We start from the raw sequence: 20,681 nt of genomic DNA on the forward strand, positions 1-20,681 counted from the left end.
CGACGACGGCCGTCGGAAGTCTGTGAAGGGGACGACGACGACGACGACGACGACGACTTCGACGACGATGGTGGCGAGTCCCGCCCAGCGGCCGCGGCCACGCCCTCCCAGTGGTCCGCACGCGCAAGCGTCCATCGCTCAGCCACCGCCGCCGCCGCCGTCGTCGTCGTCGCGTAATTGATTATTTCCGCCACCGCCACCTTCTTCCGCACGATCGGGCCGGGAGACCGGAAGAGGTCGCCGCCTCCGCGCTCGTTTTAGCCGCTTACGAAGATATTTCCGGTCTACGAAACTCGGCGGGTTGTGGGTGTTAGGGGGGGGGGAGAAAGTGCGTAGGGTGCACGCGCGTTGCAGAGCGGCTCGGCATATATATATCTATATAGGTAGGTAGTTATGTAGACGACGACGGTGTAAACAAGAAAACAAAACTCGAAAATTCGCCGCCGCTGCCGCCGTGATGCCGGGGGTCGATGCGCGATTTTGGCTTTTACCCTTCTCTCTCGCATTAATAATAATAATAATAATATCGTCTCTTCGTATACCTCGGTGAGTCTTTTTTCTTCTTATTTCTCTTCCTCCCTTCCCCCAAACCCTTTCGGTCCACCCCCACTCGTCCGTCGCGTTACTGCAGGGGCGGACGAAACACTTTACACGCACACACACACCAACGCATCGCTCTCAAACACGCACAATCGAACCGCCTCTGGTCGCTGCTGTTGCGCCGTCGTTGTCGCCACCCCCCACGCGCGCGCGACTACCGAAACGCCGACGAAGCGACTACGTACGACGACTTCGCGTGTGCCGGCGACGATCAGACGATAATAAACGCACCGTCAACGCCGCGGCGCCTAATATTCCGGACGCGCGATCGACGCTCACCGCGACCTGCACGACGACTACTACGACGACACATCGTCAGAATATTTTTATTTATTGTCGTCTCGACTTAGATATATACTGTCGTCGTGATAGGTAATTTATTTCGCTTCCGATAACCCATAATCGTTATTATAAATCATAATACACCGTCACCGCCGGCGGGGGAAACATCGACGACGACGACGACGACGACGAACTATCTCGTTTACGCGCCAAAATCGCGGCAACCCAAGTCGTCGCCGTCTCCGTATAATTCGTCGGTACCGCCGCGCACTTCTCCTATATAATATTATAATATTACGGATCTATTTGATCACGACGCGTCGTATCGGTACACCGCCGCCGTACGGTCTTGTATTATTCACATTCTGTCCACGTGTTCACAGTAGGTAAGTGTTTACAAAAGTATTTTGTTATAATATATAGGTATATAGGGAGGTATAGACGTATATAGTACAATATCATAATGTTCTATGAATTTGTGTATTATGTATGCCTATATACTTGCCTCTACATTATTACCAATATATAGTTTATATTTTTATATTTAACATAGACGTATTTAGACGAAAAAAACATTAATATTGAAAAAAATACTCATCCAACTGAATTTTAGTCTTTATTATATGTAAAACAATTTTGTTTTTTAATGTTAGGTTAAAAAATTTTCAAAAAGGTTTAGGTTAAAATTTAATTTTAATATTTCTACTGTAGTTTAATCATATGAAAAATGAAAAAATGTTACCGGATATGTTTCTGTAATCAAGTATAACCCATATACTTTTTGTATGAGAATTATTTTTCAATTTAATACACATAGAAATCGGACTTAATTAAAAATCTAGGTTTTAACCTGATAATAAAATATTGTTTTTGTAATAAAAATTTAAAGGTTTAAAAAAAAAGTTATTGATATAGTCAACAATTTCAATTACCTATAGGGTTTAGTAGACCTTTTTTGTATTAGGTATCTATTGGGCATATTTATAAATAAATAACTTTGTTATCAAATAACCCATTTTTATAAATTATATTGTGTTGTATAGGTTTATATAGCATAAAACATAATATCTATTTTGTAATAGTTAATTTATGCACATCAATAAATTTAACTACTTCTTAGACGAACGAGTAAAATCAATATACTTATTTAGATATCGTGAGACGTGTATACAGTACTTAAGAAGTTTAATAAAAATTAACTGTAATTTGTTATATTTTGTTTGATAAAATGCGTTACTCGTAGGTATATTTTAATGTTTTTACTTTTTAATTTCTTATTTGTACGATAATTATATAGTTATTATAACTATTTACATACAATAAAGATAAAATATTATCCTATAATAATTTTTAAATTATATGTTCAAACGTCCAAATATAAGATAAAGGAGATTAAAGTAATTTTTATCGAACATATTGCATTTGAAAATGTCTATATATTTAAAATACCTACAATAATATAAGTAAAAAGTTAAAAGTCTTGATAAATAATTTTTAAATTATAACATAGTATAATGATCATTATTCATAGTTTGAGGAAAATGTGATTTCGTCTAAATTTAAACGTAAAATGTTTCTAAAAAATTAAGGCTTATATATTTTCAAACCTTATAGTTATGAAAAGTAAACATTTCATACATTCTCTCCTAACCCTGAGAAGATAATAAATAAATGAAAAAAATTTTAAGTATTATTTGATGTAGATAAAAATGAAAGTTTTTCTTAATGTTTTGTTTGTTTTTTACAATAAATTTGAAAAATTTTGAAATTTCTAAAGTACAAACAAGATTCGGATTGCAATCAGAAACCACCTTTAAAGTTTAAAATCGAAGTAGTATTTTTTCAATTACTCATATTGTATATATAAACAAAAAAAACATTCAATTTCAAAATAAATACATTTATTGCTTAGCTCAGAAATGTTTCAATTTAAATTTATGTATATCTTATTTTTATCAAAATAAATGTAAATTGGGAATCATGTTTTTTAACTAAAAATAACATATGCAAATCATTTAAACATCATATAAGTTAGTTATTGTTAATTTGTAATGTTAAAATAAATTCTTCAACCTCATACATACATACTACATAGTGTAGAGGTTATGTAACATTTTATGGTTCATAGTCAATTAATTTAATACTTATTACAGTTGCTATATAGTTGATGGTAAAATAATAAATAATAATATTATAATATTCTACTATTTTATTATATTTTTAATTATAATATTTTGTTCTCTTAGAAAAGGAAAACCGACGTTGGTGGTAGATAATAGACAGAATAAGTGCAAATATTCGAAGGGTAATTTCAATAGCTTAGTATATTATATTATTCTTACTATAATAATAATACATTAACAGTAATATTAAGAGTGATGTAATTTTCTTTCCACCAACTAACGTGTTTGGTGGAAATGAAAATAAAGTATAGTTAGTTTATAAATTCATTTATTTTTTAAGTCTATTTTGTGCACACTGTACACTACGATTTTTATCTGTCTTTATCATCATTTCAGGCTAAAAAGTTCAAATTCATGTAATTTGATGATAAATTCAAAAGGCCTACGAATAGTGGTGGCGTGACAAGGGTTCTATGAGCCCAGGTCTCATGACTGTTTTTGGGTGGATATGTGATCGATGCTGTTAATATACATATGTAAATTTTTAGTACTACATTTTTAATATTAAGAATTTCATCCAATAATTTTGGAGGTGGGTGGTCTCTAAAATTATTTTTGATTTCATGAACAAAAAATGTTCAAGCCGCCACTGCCTACAAGTATTTTTTCACTTTCACTTTTAATTTTAAATATAATATAATAAAATATAAATAAATATACTATTAATAAAATGAAAAATATAAAATGCCAACTTTTTTATTTAATATTTTAAGAGATAACATAAATGCATAGTAAATAATCGAAAAAATTTAATCAAATTTGAAACTATTTTTTACATTTACTATATTAATATAATATTTATTTAATATATTAAATGCCCAGATAATGTGATGATAAACGATAGCAGCAGAACTACGTTTCCCGGGGCCAATAAAGTGTGCAGCTATATTTTCTTGAGTACTGTTTGTTCTGTCGTTCTGTGCTTTATTTTTATACTTCAAACCTTCAAAATAGCTCTTTTCAAAGAATCACAGGACAATTTATACTTAAAATATAATTAAATACATATTATGTAGATATTAAAATAAATGTAAGAAAAATAAAAGTTAATAATTTTTTAAAATAATTTTAAGACACATTAAATAAAGCATACTTTGTAGAATATGTCAATAATATATATAATATTTATTTATTGAAAGAATTATATAACATCCAACTAATATATTTTAATCTTAAATAAGTACCTACAAATATATATTATATACAATTGTTAATCTTCTAAATTTATTGTGTCGATCAATGAGAGTTTTTAATATTGTAATAAAAACAAAACTAAAAACAAAAAAAAAATGTATTACATTATATTTAATATAACATTTAAAAATGTATTTTAAACTTATTAATTACGATGAATTATGACTGTCTCAATTAATCATCTGTAACAGAAAACTTTTTTTTTAAATTTATTGTCTCCTATCTATTTGTAATGGCCGTGTTGATTTTTTTCATCCAGTGGTCTAAATAATACGAGAATTGAATTATAAAATTATATATCTACCTATTTATGAATAAAATATAGTTGAATGCAATATTTATCTTTTAAACTTCAATACAAGCCTTAATTAAGACCTTTGAGGGTCGAGATAATGGTAAAGATTGTGGGTTCTAATTAATAAAAAAAAAATACAGATCTATTTTTATTTCTGTTTGGACATTGTTATGTTAGTCGCATTGAATTATGCACTTCTTTAGAAGTTATTTTTTTTGTTAAGAAATAATATCAGTTAAACATCGTTGATTGATAAATTATCAATGATAAATGTACATATCAATCAATCAATGAAATTACTGTTACCTTTTTAATAATTTAATTTATAGTTTTAACTTAAAAATTGTTATTATTTGAATACTTATGATGTGGAATACTTATTTTTATATAGGTACATAGACTATAAAAACTATAGAAATATAACTACATTATACTTAAATAGAAGAATAGACGCTAACCCAAGGATGTTATGAAAAATTGAACAAATGTAGGTTAGGTAATTATCATTGGTAAACATAGATATTTAAATATAATTGATTATTTTTCGTTGAAAATTTACAGTTTTAGATTTAATTATTATCATTAATTATATTATATAACCCAATGCAAATGATATAACAATACGAAAAAGGTCTTAGTTTAGATTGTTCGAAATATCTTTTATAGTTGTATTGTAATAAGATTAAATTTGGCTATTGTATGCTGGCATGCTGCAATCTCACCACCATACTCGTATAATATAGAATACCTATATAAGATCACTACTTCAAATACCTACCTATTTCTTGTACATTACTGCGGTTTGCAGTGGTTTGTGTAGGACAAATGGTTTTTTCATTGTTTGTGGCTATGGTATAATAGTACCTTTAGAAAGATATTCATACTTGTGCATAATCTTATATCTATTTATTTATATTCAGTGAACTGAAAATCTTTCTTGAGTTGACCAACGAGTTTTCATTTGATTATTTATTCTTTAAAGTATAAAAATACGATTTCACAGTAGTATTATTTGTATGTCTCTTTATATATAAATGATAGGTACCTTACAAATTATTATAATATTTATTTTACGTTTTATTATTTATTTTTTTTTCGAAATCTTGTGAGATTTTAAAACGCATTATTATAATGAGTATTTTTACTTTTTTAATATATATCATTCAAAGTTCAATGTAAATTTGTTTAGTCATTGCTAAAATAATTCGTGGTAATTATATTCATCATAATTTACAGTTACATTTTTATGATAACTATTTGTATACTAAAAATAAAAATAAATGAATATTGTTTGTATATTAATAATATGTAGGTAGAAAGTTTTTGATGTGAAATATTTTTATAAATCAGAAAAGTAATTAGTTAAAGTATAAGTATGTATTGATAAAGGATAAACTGCTTTATTACTCTATAACCATAAAAATTCTAAATTGAAATGTATTTAATTAATTACAATACGTAAAATATATATGTGCCAATATATGTATACTGTATAATGTACATGTGATAGTGCAGTCATTCAATGTTCGTAGAGTTATGATTTTATTTTAAAGAATTTTTGACAACCTAAATTTTATATAAATCATATTATGTTCAAGATTTTAATTCATTATTAAAACGGAATTCATTCTATCTATAGCAGTGTATATTAAATAGGTAGGTACAATGTACATTATAATATATTCTGTACCGCAATAACACTATGATGTTTCAATGAAATATTAATATAGAAACAACATAGATTAGCTTTAGTAGTTTAGTACAAGTTGGTAAGTTTAAACATTTCAAACGAAGCCATAACGATTATTATTACAAATAAGTAGGTAGATGTTCGGTTATACACACATAAGTTTTACCTTAAATACTCGTGTGAGATACGCAACTGCTAGCTGTAACTATAAAGTGAGTCTTTAGAAACTTCGGTTTCTCGCGTAGGTATTTCACATCAATATTAAAACGTTTGATCACTTTCTATTTACTTGTAAATACGAAAGTTTATTTGCTTTTTGCGGTAGGTAACTAATATATAACTAGTTAATAACTTTACTATACCAATACGGAAATAGTGCAATACTCATACTATAATACTGCAGGGAGGTTTATCTTTGATATATATTTTAGGAGAAGTAAGTATATTTTAAACATGAAAAAATAAATAGAATTTCTCGTTTGAATCCAATAATTTTATATTTATGGCCCCTTTATACACCCATAAATTAAAGCATAATAATCGTGATGTTAATTTAACGTTATTTTTTACATTATTGTGTGTAGATATACCACGTATAATAGTAGTAATAATAATCATACTTAATATATTTTATACCGAGAGTATATGTTACATTCGTATCGAGTGTTGTCACTTATCTCAGTTTTAAACACGCATAACTTACATATTTTAAATAAAGCGGTAGCTAACAATAATTATTAACGTTGAGCGAAAACCATTTAGTTTTAATATTATCTGAACAGTACCGAATCAAGAACAATCGATAATGCTCTTTTAAAGAGTTTTTTATAATAACTTTTGAGTTTGTCATAATAAGGCAATTCGCCTAATTTTAAAACTAACAAAACTAAATGGTTTCTACTGAACGAAAATTTTCAGCAATGTATAATGCATATAGCCATTGTACGTTTGTAAGACGAAGATAACAATTAAAACGGGCGGAAAGTCCTATACAATATAATATGTACTACGATTATTACTACATAGGTACATTATATATTGTACGTCGTACAACGCCATAATATGTGTATATTATACACAATGATTTAAAGAACGTTGTTAAATTTTAATCACAACATAAAACACTGTGTATAAAATATACAGACACAGCAGCATTCGCATATTATATACGCAAGTTCATTTTGAAAATAGGTGAATACAAATTTCTGTGTAAATTTAAATTAGTATCGTACTGCGTACATATCATATAAATAAATATATGTATATATGTAGGTACACTACTACACTGTATGTCAAAATTCTGTGAACTCATTTTGCATTGCATAAAAAATAAGTACATTTCTCGCGATTCAATCTCTATACAAACATTTTAATTTACAAACCTTATACGTAGGTATAATACACATACATAATAATATGTACAGCTAGTATAAACTTATGTATTTGGGTTTTGTGCATTTAAATTTTAAATCTTACAAAGACGATAAAATGTACAAATTGTACAGACTCGTGTATATACTTTTTGACGACTATATACGGTATAAGTACACAATGTATAATACGTAATATGTAGATGTTGTAATTTAGCATTACGCGTGAAAATTAGTTTAAACTTTCTTTTGATGCATTCAAAGTTACAAGTTAATAATTACTCAATTATTTATATTTATTTCTTTAAGAACATAATGGATATTTATTTGTAACTACGGGATCATGATAGAAACGTACTATGCACCTATAGGTTATAAACTGATAACTACAAAATGCATAAGTATTATCATTGAAATATACTAAAAGGTTGGTTATAAACTAAATATAACATAAAATTCCAAATTTTAATACATCTATCAACTATCACATTGACACGAAATATCACTTACATCAGGATAGTAATTTTTAACACTTTACACCATTATTACAAATCTTATAAGTTATAAAATAAAATACTTATTTTTGTAAATATGTACCTATCAGTAAAGTGCGAATGTAAAGAAAAATAAATACAACTATGTAGTTCAGTAAATAAAACGTATGATGAAATTATATGCAATTCTGCTGTCAAAACTTTAAATCGATTTGCAAGAATTATGTCGACAATTTTTGAAAAAAAAAATCAATTTTCAAATCGACGACAACATAAATTATAACCTGTTGGTCACATACAAAATTGTAATCATTTATACTTAAGTTACTTGAAAACTATGTAATGATAGCTGATTAAAAATTACGAGTAACGAATATAATTCGGTTACATAACTTTGATGCATGTAACTGATTATTGTTCAACCCTGTCGAGTGGCAACAACTCATAGTCGGTATAATTCAAGAGTTCTCGACCCAACCGTTAAGTAAATCATAATAACAACGTTCTATACCGACTCGACAACGGCATGTAGATATGTGGGTAGGTATTATATATTATAATATTATGTAGGTACGTGTTTTTAAATAATGTATAGCTAGGTATAGATCATATTTATATTATAGCATAATATAATACCCATAGAATTTATTTTCATTTTTTTTTTTAAATCGCGTTCTTGCCGCGTCATCTTGAACGATCGGAATTCTATCGATGCAACGATTAGGTACTTTCACTATATATCATGGTACATATTATTATAAACTGTATTATTGTACGAACAATAATGTTGTACATATAATGATGATATTTTTTCGCGTAACGTGTTCAATCGCGTTATCCGATCCGACCTCCGGTCGGGAGTGTTTTTATATCATAGTCGGTGGTGAACGGGGGTACGAAGATCAGGATTCGACGTCAACGAGTGGCGTGATAGGGAGGTCATATTGGGGGGGGGGGTGCGTATGTGTGTGTGTGTGGTGAGGGGGATGCCAAGGAAAACCTGGGACGGCTTGTGGAGGAAAAGGACGCGGCGCACACTGCTGCGGAGGCGGTGACATGAAACTCCTCCTATCCTCTACTGGTGGTGCGTGGAAGGCAGGCAGCGCTGTCTGAAAAAATATTATATTATTATATTTCGTCGCGCAGTCGCTTGCATCGATTACCCAAGAGTAAAAATCATGAACGTGGTTGTTGTGATGGGTGGTGGATGAATAGGAGGCGGTTGACTTTGTAGGACATTGTTTGTTCATTCGTTTGTTCAACAGACGTTCATTTAGGATTGCAACGAACGTTTATAATTTTGTACAACTCTAAATGGTATACTTTGCAATTTCGTGCACAAAAAGGTATTTTAAAGGATTCTGACGTACATATAATATTATATAGATACGGTCTTCGTTTATATCTATCCTTTAAAATTTAAACAACTATTTAATGTTTAAATAATTGATGATGTAGTAGGTACCCATAATATAGATATGAAACAATATAAGTAGTATCTATAATATAACGGGTTCTACATTACATTCTGTCTACTGTTGGCATTGTAAAAAATGGTCATTATAAAAATATGGATCTAAACATTTGTTTTTAATGGATAGTGTACGCAAGCAATTACACCAACTCAAAAATGTGTAATGTACCAGAGACTGACGTTATTTTACTTGTAGAGATCAAAATTGTAGTAAAATAAAAATGACCTTTTTGGAATTGATTTAAGGAAGTGCTTATAATAAGGAAGCTCTTATTATTGGTTAAAAATTAAAATGTATTATTAACACCCCGTGACATCAATATCGGTAAATTTAAATCAATCATTACATATTTATATATATATATTTTATAAAAGTTTAAAAATATACAAAAGTGTAAAATTTATAAACTATAGTAATAATAAAAAAAAAATAGAGGTAAATAAGCACCGTTCTGGTGTATATTAGGTATTGAATAGGTCACTGTTATATGGGTATGTTAGATTTGAATTTAGTGATACCTATATCGTAATTTATGTTATGAACTTAAAAAGAAAAGTTTTTATGAATTTCTTACGACAAAATAGTTATACATTTTTTGACAAATTTTGTCAACATTTTAACTTCAAATATATATAAAAAAAATCTGTGCTTATATATTTTTAAATATTTTTACACAAATATAAGAAAAACTTATGTAGGATCTTGTATCAAATTTTTAAGAAATTTCACCCAGCAAATAATTTTTTATCAACATTTATAAAAACCAAACATTTGTCGTGCCCAAATAGCTCAAAAATATAGTATAAATATTTTCAAAATTTAATCGCAAATAGAAAATTATAATTAAATATTTGGTAAAAATTTAAAGTATGTATGGTTATTTGTTTTGAGTTACACACACACACACACACCTAGTAACCTAACCATTTCTCCAATAATATAATAAAATAGCTCACCGTGTGGTTTTTTAAATTATACTGGTGAATAGTCCCATCACATACATAGTTCCTTCTCTCATTACCGTACATGATGTGATTGAGCTTGGACGGCCCAGAAAGCGAATATGACCTGAGTTAGCGAAGTCATTTTTGAAAGATGATCAAAAAAAGTGTAGGACGATATTGATGTATACATCATCAATCATTATTCATAAATATGAATTCTGAAGCTGTCAAAGATGGATAAATATAAAAAATAAGGAAAGGATTAATGTCCACTTAAAACAAAAATATATAAGTCTTAAATTATTAATGATATGCTATTATGCTAAAAACAATTAGTTTGTTTGAATGCAATTAGTTTTAAATACCTACTAAATTATGTTTTTTTTATGGATACGAATAAACGGAAAATATATTTATTTATTTGATGACGGAGAAGATATACAAAGTATATATTATTATAATATTAAGTAATACAACACAATTAAGAATTAACAAATATTAAAGAAAAACAGAATTAATAAATTAAAAGTAGTAATAATAGAACAAAAAAATAAATAAATAAAAATAGGAACAATCTAAAGGAAACTTCATTACCTACTCAGATGATGAGTCTGAACGACGGTGAATTTGGGTAGTTCTTACTAAAATCTTACCTATTACTGTTTGTGACGTAATTCAAAACAATTAAAAAAGAATTGGATCTAGAGAAATAAAATTGAATTTATTTTGGGGAAAAAAGAGGGAGCATCCACATTCCAAATGTATTACTTATAATAATATATACGTATTTTGAAATATGCTGCTTAAAAAAGTCTTATTATTTTTTTAGTTAATTACTTAAAAAATATAAGATACTTAGTTAATTAGCTTGTTATTTCTTTATAAATGATATTCTACAAAAAATAAATAACCCAATCTTCTAAAAAAGGGTTTTTATTCATTAAATTTGTATAATATGAAATACGTGAAAGTAAATAAGCAAAAAAGAAAGTGTAATAATACTAATGTTTTATTTATTTGGTAATTTATTAATTAAATATAATAATTTTAATGGTATAAGTATTGATTAAAATTTAAGAAAAAAATGTTGGTAAAATTTATAATTACATAGGTATTTTTGATGAAGATAGCAAAGAGATACAACGAATATATAGGTTATTCCTTTCCCTCTAATGTTTATACTTGAAAGTTGAAATCATATCAGTTTAATAGAATTTACTGAACTACTAAATACATAATTTATATTTATCAACAATAATAATTATTGTAAAAGTAATACAGATTGTGAATACTCTGTTTCTTTCAAAATATATAGTTGTTTAAGCTTTAAAAATGAAACAAGATATTTATGATTCAAGTATGATATTCATGTATACAACAAACTAAGATATGGGACGTTTACAATTATTTGTAGTGTCTAAAAGTTGTCCCAACGATTTTATTCCACTTTAATTACTACTTACAAGGACTAGTAGATACTCAAATAAATAAATACAATCAATCATCATTTAGTCAATCTTTAGATTGAAAAAAAAATACCAAATTTTTGTGAACAATTATGTCTTACACGTTATAATTTCCTCTAAATAATATAAAAGTAAATTCTTTGCCTTGGTTCTTTCATATAATATGAAAGTATGTCATGTGCCAAAATAAAATCATAGCATCAAAAAATAATAAAATTATGCTAGAAATTAAAAAAGTTATTGAGCACAATATAATACCATTAATGATAGCATTGTTTGCTGTTAAGTAAACTTCAAAACAAATTTCACAATTATTAGAAGTGTGTAATACAGATTTAAGAAATGTAAACAAGTATATATGAAAAATAGGTATTATATAAAAGTATAATATAAAGTTTGTCTTTGAAATATATTGGTATGAAAATGTTTTCCAGGAAAAAAATCAGAATAAGAAAGATAATGAAATGTCCAGTCTTGGAAAAATGATTAATTTCTAAATCTAATATTCTATGTAAAATTAAGGGTGTATTATTTATTTTATTTCATAATTACCTATATTTTCAAAGTTTGTAAAATAAAAGTAAAGTGACTACCACAGAATAATATTGTAAATTGATAAAAAAAAAAATAAAAGATTTTATTATCAAAATAATGTAGGCAAGTAATTTTGTTTACATAATTACATTATAATATTTTAAGTCTCCAACGTCTATATATGATTGTAATGTAAGTACAATAAAATATAAAATATTTAATACGATTATTTATAAACGATAATAGGGGTTGGGTACCTAATAAATTATTTTTAATCAAAAAAAAATTTTTGAAAAAGATAAGAATATTATTCTAAATGAATTTATTTCTTTCATAACCTATATTATGCCTCTACGTTATATACACAATTATACAAACAAAATAGTTACTTCCATCATATAGTGATGTATAATATATATATAATTATATATTGTTTGTATACAATCATTTGTAGAATCCGATGGTATCGACAACACTGCTCAATTTCTTTGATTTGAACTTTTCGCCTTCTTACTAAACGTTGTTTTTTCCTGTCTGGCACTTGCTGCAAAACAGAATTACCGCAATAGGGTGCGTCAAACACAAAAGTGGAGTGTTTAAGAAGTTTGAATTTAATCCGTATATTACTTGTCATCTGCCGTCAAATGCATACTGGGTCGAAAAAAAATGCGCAAAACTAAAGAGTTTAAGCTTTAGAGTAATTTTTTTCTTTTTATAAAATATAGACTTGTTCGAGTATTGTGCATTGCATCCTTAGTTTTCGATGAAATTTCAATATCAGATGTTGTACCTACCCTAGAGAAGTGTATTTAATGTATAACGATACAGTTGATGTCCATACAATTCTGTAATAAAACTTCTTGAAAATTCAATGCATTAAAATTCTATTTTTTCTACAGAATGTTCAAAAAATGTTAAACACAAAATGTAAAAATTAATCAAGTTTGAAGTTAGAGAAGTTTAGTTTTTTATATTTGTAAAAATAACAATACTATAAAAAAAAAAACTGAAACAGATTTAATTTTTTTCAACTAATTTAGATAGTTCGCGGATCTTTAGATGATAAATGAATTACGTATTTTTCCAATTGTTTAAATTTCTGGGTATAGCTTATATAAGTATTAGGTATATTAATAAAAATAAACTATGGATATAATTAAATTACTCCAGCCACTCCGGGTATAGTGTAATATTATTGAAGTCGTTGAAAAAAAGGAATAAAAACTATCCTTGACTTGACAAATAATCATGTCCTTAAATTAATTTAAGCGGTTGATGCTTATTAAATTTTTAGATTTGTGTGAATCTAGAGTATAATATTGAAAACTGAAAAGTATATGCTCATAAAATGTGCACTCGTAGATTCCTTTTCTACAAACATCATTGAAGCAAGTGTTAGCCTTTTCGGAACTTGAATGAAAAACATATTTTCCGTTGAAGAAGAATCGAGAAGAGCTTTTACCGTCGAAAATACAATCTTAATAAGTTGAATAAAATATTTGTAAGAACGACATACCTTAGTGTTTTATATTTTTAATCATTCTGCAGTGTTAAAATGGTCATTGGAAACATATTGTACAATGTATTCTTATATTATTTAAATATCAGTAAATCATAAAATATATAGACGCAAAAAGACAAAATTCGTTATACTAAATTATCTATAATTACACTCGTCATTATACAAGTCGATTTATTTAATTTATATGTTTTATTGATTTGGAGTTAATTGTTTTATTTTATACTATCATAAGTTTTCAACGCTTTTTTTAATTTGAAGTAATTAATTTTTTTATTTTCAAGCCTTTTTTATATCTAAATTCGCATTTTAAACATTGATATCTAGGCTTTATAAGTATGTGGATAGTTGTGTAAGGCAACCTCGAGGTACCTATACTAATATAGACGCTGAAAACTTTTAAACCGTACCTATACTATATTATATTACATACAACCATAGCACTCGATAAGGGTTACGTGTTAATTATTGAAGCAGTGCGATAGCAATAAGCGTCGTTTCAATACTCGAAACCTTAACGCTATACAGTTATAGTATATATACATTTAAGTATATATCCTGAACGTGAGGCCGACGAGGTCACGTTCATATTATTATTATAACGACGACTAAACGGACTGTTAAAACGAATACGTGAGATGTTTATCGCGTACGTGCGTGTGGCGTTGTAAAAAAAAAAAAAATAATAAAAATAAATAAATAATGAAAACAAAAACAGAATAGGAAACACATCGTTTCCACCATGTTTTTAAACACGGACCTATTGTGTACAACACAGTACCTATAGATATTATATCACGCGGGAGGTCGTGCAGTGGCCGGTGGCAACGGCGATACGCGTGCCGATACGCCGGTATTGTGGTAAGTGGTTACCGTGTTATCGTGTAGTAGGAATAATTCCGGAAATAACGATATTAGTAATAATAATAAGAACAATACAATATTGTCATTATTCTGCAGAAATCGATCGTATTGCGTACGGCTAGATTGGTTTTTCAACTGCAATAAATAATAATTATTAGTTGTTTTTCAAGGGTCTTGATTCTAAAAGTTTATAATATTGTACGAGTAGTATGTCATAATATCCTAGTATAGTAGATATGCAGTTCTAGTGGAGTGTGGGGGAATTGGACCAAATTTCAACAACTATCATTTCCGATCAGGAATTTCACAGAAATGTTCATATATTTTTATAAATTGCATTATTATTATTATTTTTTTTAGTTGCAAAGAAAATATAAACAATATACGAAATGAACTTAATATTTTTTTCAAACTATATTATTAAATGAAAGATAATAAATTTATAGCAAATTGAATAAAACTACCTTGAAGTTACCTAAACATTATTTTAGATTTGTATTTTTAATTTTTATATTGTATACAACAATTAATTTGTTTAGATATTTATTTTTGACTTATAATAATAAATATAAATATAAATAACTTAATAATGTTATTGATTGGTTTATAATAATTATTCATTTATTTATGTCCAAACAACCACATCTAAACAGTTACATCCATTTGTCCTAGATTGTGCGCAATTATTAACATATTATATGCATCCATTATTGGTATAATGATTATTTCATTTATAATAGATCAACTGTGGCTTTATTTTCTCAGAACCTAATTTTTTTTTTCATAATCCTGTATTCTAAAGTATGTACAATTTAATAATAACATTTGGCACAAACTTGAGAAATTTAACTTATCTATAGTAAAGTTATTCATACTGAATACTAATGATATAATTATTTATTGTGCTAATATGAATCAATCGTTAATTTTTAGTTAAACTTCATAGGAGTTTTTATATTTAGTAAGAAATTGTAAAGTGAACACTGACGATAAAAATGTATTACTCACAACAAGAAATAATACTTCAAAATTATTCAGAGATTTTATTTTCAACATAATTTTACTTTCCTTAAAAACCAAATAAAATGTAATAAATTTGTTTCTTCTGATGAAACAACTATGATTCTATGAACTCCGCCACCTTAACTACAAAAAATATCAATATAAAATAAAAATAAGTACCTACCTGTCTAAATAGTATTTTTAAATATTCATTCAATCAATTTTTTTTTTTGTAATCTAACCTTGACATCTATCTCGTACAGTGTTTCATGTTAAACATAATATAATTACAAAATTGTAAAAACTATCGGATAATGATATTTTACGGGTATAGTATACTATATTGACATTTTTTATTTTTTTGAAGTATCAATTAAGCGTAAAATAGTGCTAAACATATCAAAATAGTGCAACAATTTTAAATATGCAATAATGTTGTACTTTACTTCTTGGCTACTTGAAACAAATTCATTAGGTACTCTACGACACCTCATAACACCTACAATAGTCGTATCATTATCTATTTTTATATTATAATGTACCTACCTAATACATTATTGCCAAATGGACATTTTTATCTTATTTTATCAATACAAAATTTGAGCGCTTATCATTTTTATGTAACACATAGAACCATATACATAAAAATTGTCAAGTTTTTTGCGATACAATAATTTAATTAAAAAATAATTAGCTACGCAGTCAATTTGAAATTGTAGATACAAACACTTACCTTCATCAATGCTTATGCATATATTTAATCAAACCTATTGTATGAGTGTGAAGGACATTCCACTCATTCAAGTTGATACATTATTTACTTAATGTCGACAAGTATTTTTTGTTATAAAAATTTCATCATTTTAAAGGGAATTTATTTTCCTTCATACTATAAAATAAAAACGACAAAAAACGCATCTTGTGATAGTATAATACCTACCTATATCATTTATATTAATATATGATTTAAGAATATTTGCGGAGAATCCCTTACATGAGAAAATCAATTATCTATAAAATATTTCGTTGAAAGCTACTTTATCACAGAAGGTCGAAATAAACGGACAGTATTCATTGAAATCTTATTTTCATATAGGTGTACAAGGAAATATTTTGTTTTTACTACGAAATTAATACGAGGCATCACCCGTGGAAAATTAATTAATTTTGGGTATAGTCTATCAGTTCCTATTAAAAAGGTACATATGTTTCCCCAGCCTCCCACATACCAATTTCCGCAAATTTTCATTTGCCAACATTTAGTAAGTTATTTGTTTGTATTTGTTTGACCACATTCAGAATTTGTTTGATGTCGGTTCATCTCGGAAAATCAGTTTTCCGAGTAGGGGCTGCGCAAACGTTTCCTTAGCCCCCGCTACTGTTAATTATTGACTTTTCGCAAATTGTCTTTTACCGAAATTTAGGACGTCATTTGTTTGTATTTGTTTGATCAAATTCAGAATTTGTTTGATGTCGGTTCATCTTGGAAAATTGGTTTTCCGAAAATTATACTAATGTACAGGACTGGGAAAACCTACGTTATAATATAAATTTTACTAAAACCACAATAGTTGTGAACTTTTCACGTTCATATCAGTGCTTCATCAAAATATTCACAAGTTAAAATCAGATAAAAATTTTTACTAGGAATAGATAAAATATAAAAACAAAAAATTAACACATTATATAAATGTGTAAAAATACTTGAATTTAACTATAATAAAATTTAGGTTATTTAAAAGAAAATCAGTGTGATTGATTGTTTGAAAAAAAATATGTATTATCTGTATTAACAGACATTTATTGTTTGAAAACAATTTGTATTCTAACTTGTATAATGTAAAATATACATATTATTATATGTATAATTGATTATTATTATCGTATACAATCAATGTACAACACATATTGTAAATTTGGCACAAATAGGCGGCCGGAAAAAAAGATACTTTTTTATTTTGGCTTAGATGGGCTGTATTCAAAATGAAATAATTTTTTTGGGGCGAAAGATAATTCTTAAAACACGAGCGTGACCATAATATTATGCAAGCAAATTCTTGTCACAGTATACTCACAGACGCGGGATCGTCGAGCGATCCGAGACGGGCCATTTAATTATAATATTATTATAATAATATCGTCTATGCGGTGTTGAATGAAAACTTGTCAACGACACACTACCTACAACATATATTTTATATACTTTGAAGAACCCTATTCAGGGATATTATTTTTGGGAGAGCGATCTCGTTTCGGTCGTTTATTCCGAAGGAACGCTCCTTGTGTTCTTGTGTGAAAAGCACACGTGTGCGTGTCTGCGTACGTTTTATTATAGAGTGTTTACGCTACCTGAATTGGTTTTGACGTGATTCCAGTCGACGTCTATCTGTATAATATAATAGAGACGAGGGCTTATAAACCGCGAAGCGTACGACACGGCACATTATGGGTGCACGTGATCACGTGAACAATAAACATCAACCATTCACGCCGACAGACCGATGGCGACAGTTGAGCCCATCGTCATCGACATAATATAAAATATTTGATATCATAATAATATATTATATACCTACGTACCTAGTTATATATTGCTCAGTGGCGGATCGTTTATATTATGTTGCCACATATAAACAACCCCGGATTAGATTTTTATCGACTATAGCTTGGATTTGAAACGGTCAAGATGGCAATGTTATAAAAAGTGGTTCGTGCTTTTATTTATTTGTTATGTTATACGCGATTGTAAGACGGATTCAACGAATCCGGCGTTGGCAGTGTGGCGTCCTCTTATATCATAAACACAATACTCATGTTCGATTTTCAATTGAAAATAATAAGGTGTATACTGCAGGAAATATTTAGACGTTTTCAAAACCTACATGCCGTACACGATATATTATGTTGTACGTAGATCGAGGGTGGAAATGTGCATCAAATCGTAGGCGACGTGAACTTCTAAACAATTATTTTTAATCAAGCACTACTGTAGAGTTTAAATCGTAAACATGACATAATTATTAGTAAAAGCTATACTAAATACACAAGTAACGATTAGTATTTAATTTTATTTAATTGTCAACGTTCAAATGGTATACATTTCAATCGTGATTAAACATTACTCATTTCGATTAAGTCGAGAGCTTAATTAGCTTTTTTTTATCCTTAAATTTATAATCAGAATGTGCATATTTTGTTTTTTTTTATCTCTGGCTTCTATATTGACTCTTTAATGCGGCCATGTTAGTAGTGTGTTGTTTAACCCACTAATAATTGATTCATTATATTATACACATATCTTATACATACATAAAATGTGTAGAAATAAACTTTTAAAGATCAATAATAAAAAAAAAAAAACTTTTAAAATATGTGTATTTATCATACTATCAAGACGTTTTAAAGCATTTAATATCATTTTTTATTTTTAATGAAATGACACGTTATTATTTAAGTCATTGTAGATAATATAATTTTAAAGTGTGTACAAATGAATTAATATCAAACAAATATAAGTTCAGACTATAAAGATACCAAGTCGATGTGAAATTTTATTATTACGCTTAATAAAGTTCACGTAGTGTACGATGTAGCAATGTAAGTATCTGAACCCCTGTAATAATGTATTAATATTTTTAATTTAAATACCAATACTAATCCTATTCAGTATTTAGTCCAATTTTTTTTTTCTAAAAAATAATATGTATGTTGAATTAATAATCAGTTCGGTGGGGAAATTAAAACAATAAAAATGTTTTGCTTTTCATTGACGAGCTGTAAAATATTCTTTATAACATCGGTACCTCATAATAGTTGATAGTGTTAATTCAATAAAAGTTTTTAAGCCAAATTCTAACAAATAAGTAAAAGACAAGTCACAGATTGTATTAGATCCAAATTTATGTGAATAACAATAGATCATTCATAAATGTTTATAAGAATATAAGCTCGCATAATCCATAACATAATAGTTAAAAAGTTTTTTTTGTATTTTTATTCCACATTAATAAATATGATTTAATTGAAACTCGGTTGAACGTAAATTATTATTTTATTTTATGACTTATTACTTTAACAGGTTATTATTTTATTCATCCCTTATTTATAGTAATTTAAATTTAAAATAACAAATATTTTTTAAAAATTTTTACCGTTATAATTTTTTGAGTTTTATTATTTTTAATTTCTTATTTTATAGCAGAATATATATATTTTAAATTTAGATGCTTAAAATTTTAATTTTAATTAATTAATTATAATTTATAAAGTTATAAATATTAAAAGTATTGATAATCGAAATAGAGTATCATAGTTAGGTCTCAGCGATACCATCATGCGTATATTGTTGGTTCAATAACAATTAGATTTTAATGTATCAACATTTTCAGAAAATATTTTTTGCTTTGGAATATAGTATTAATAATGTAGTATGTTTTCGTTCGAAAAATTAAAAATCTTAAAAAATATTTATTATAATAATAGTGAATAAAATATACTTTCTATAATATTAAAATATTAGAATAATTCAAATAATATAGAAAATATTTTCAAAAATGATAGTATATTTTGAGATAATATATATGCTAAGAATTAAAGATTATTACCTTGTGTATATTCATAATTAAAGCTAATCATATATTATACGAAAAGAACATTTAATAATTTTAATTAAAACGATGATGAATAAAGTTTCTCAGTTTCCGTATATTATATTCTTCAATAAGAACTCATCTTTTGTATGAATGGATAAAAAAAAATCTAGATCACAA

At 27.4% G+C, this 20,681-nt stretch overlaps 1 protein-coding gene across 1 annotated transcript in view; it reads left to right on the forward strand.

The window, feature by feature from the left end:
* The first annotated feature begins 729 nt into the window (after positions 1-729).
* Positions 730-20,681, forward strand: part of LOC114120525 (fez family zinc finger protein 1-like) — a 62,541-nt gene continuing 42,589 nt past the window's right edge. The window contains exon 1 of the mRNA XM_050206839.1: positions 730-1,268. The gene's annotated coding sequence lies outside the window, so the exon portion shown is untranslated. The remainder of the gene's footprint in view (positions 1,269-20,681) is intronic.

The sequence above is a fragment of the Aphis gossypii genome, chromosome X (genome assembly GCF_020184175.1).
Source record: "Aphis gossypii isolate Hap1 chromosome X, ASM2018417v2, whole genome shotgun sequence".
Lineage (NCBI taxonomy): Eukaryota > Metazoa > Arthropoda > Insecta > Hemiptera > Aphididae > Aphis > Aphis gossypii.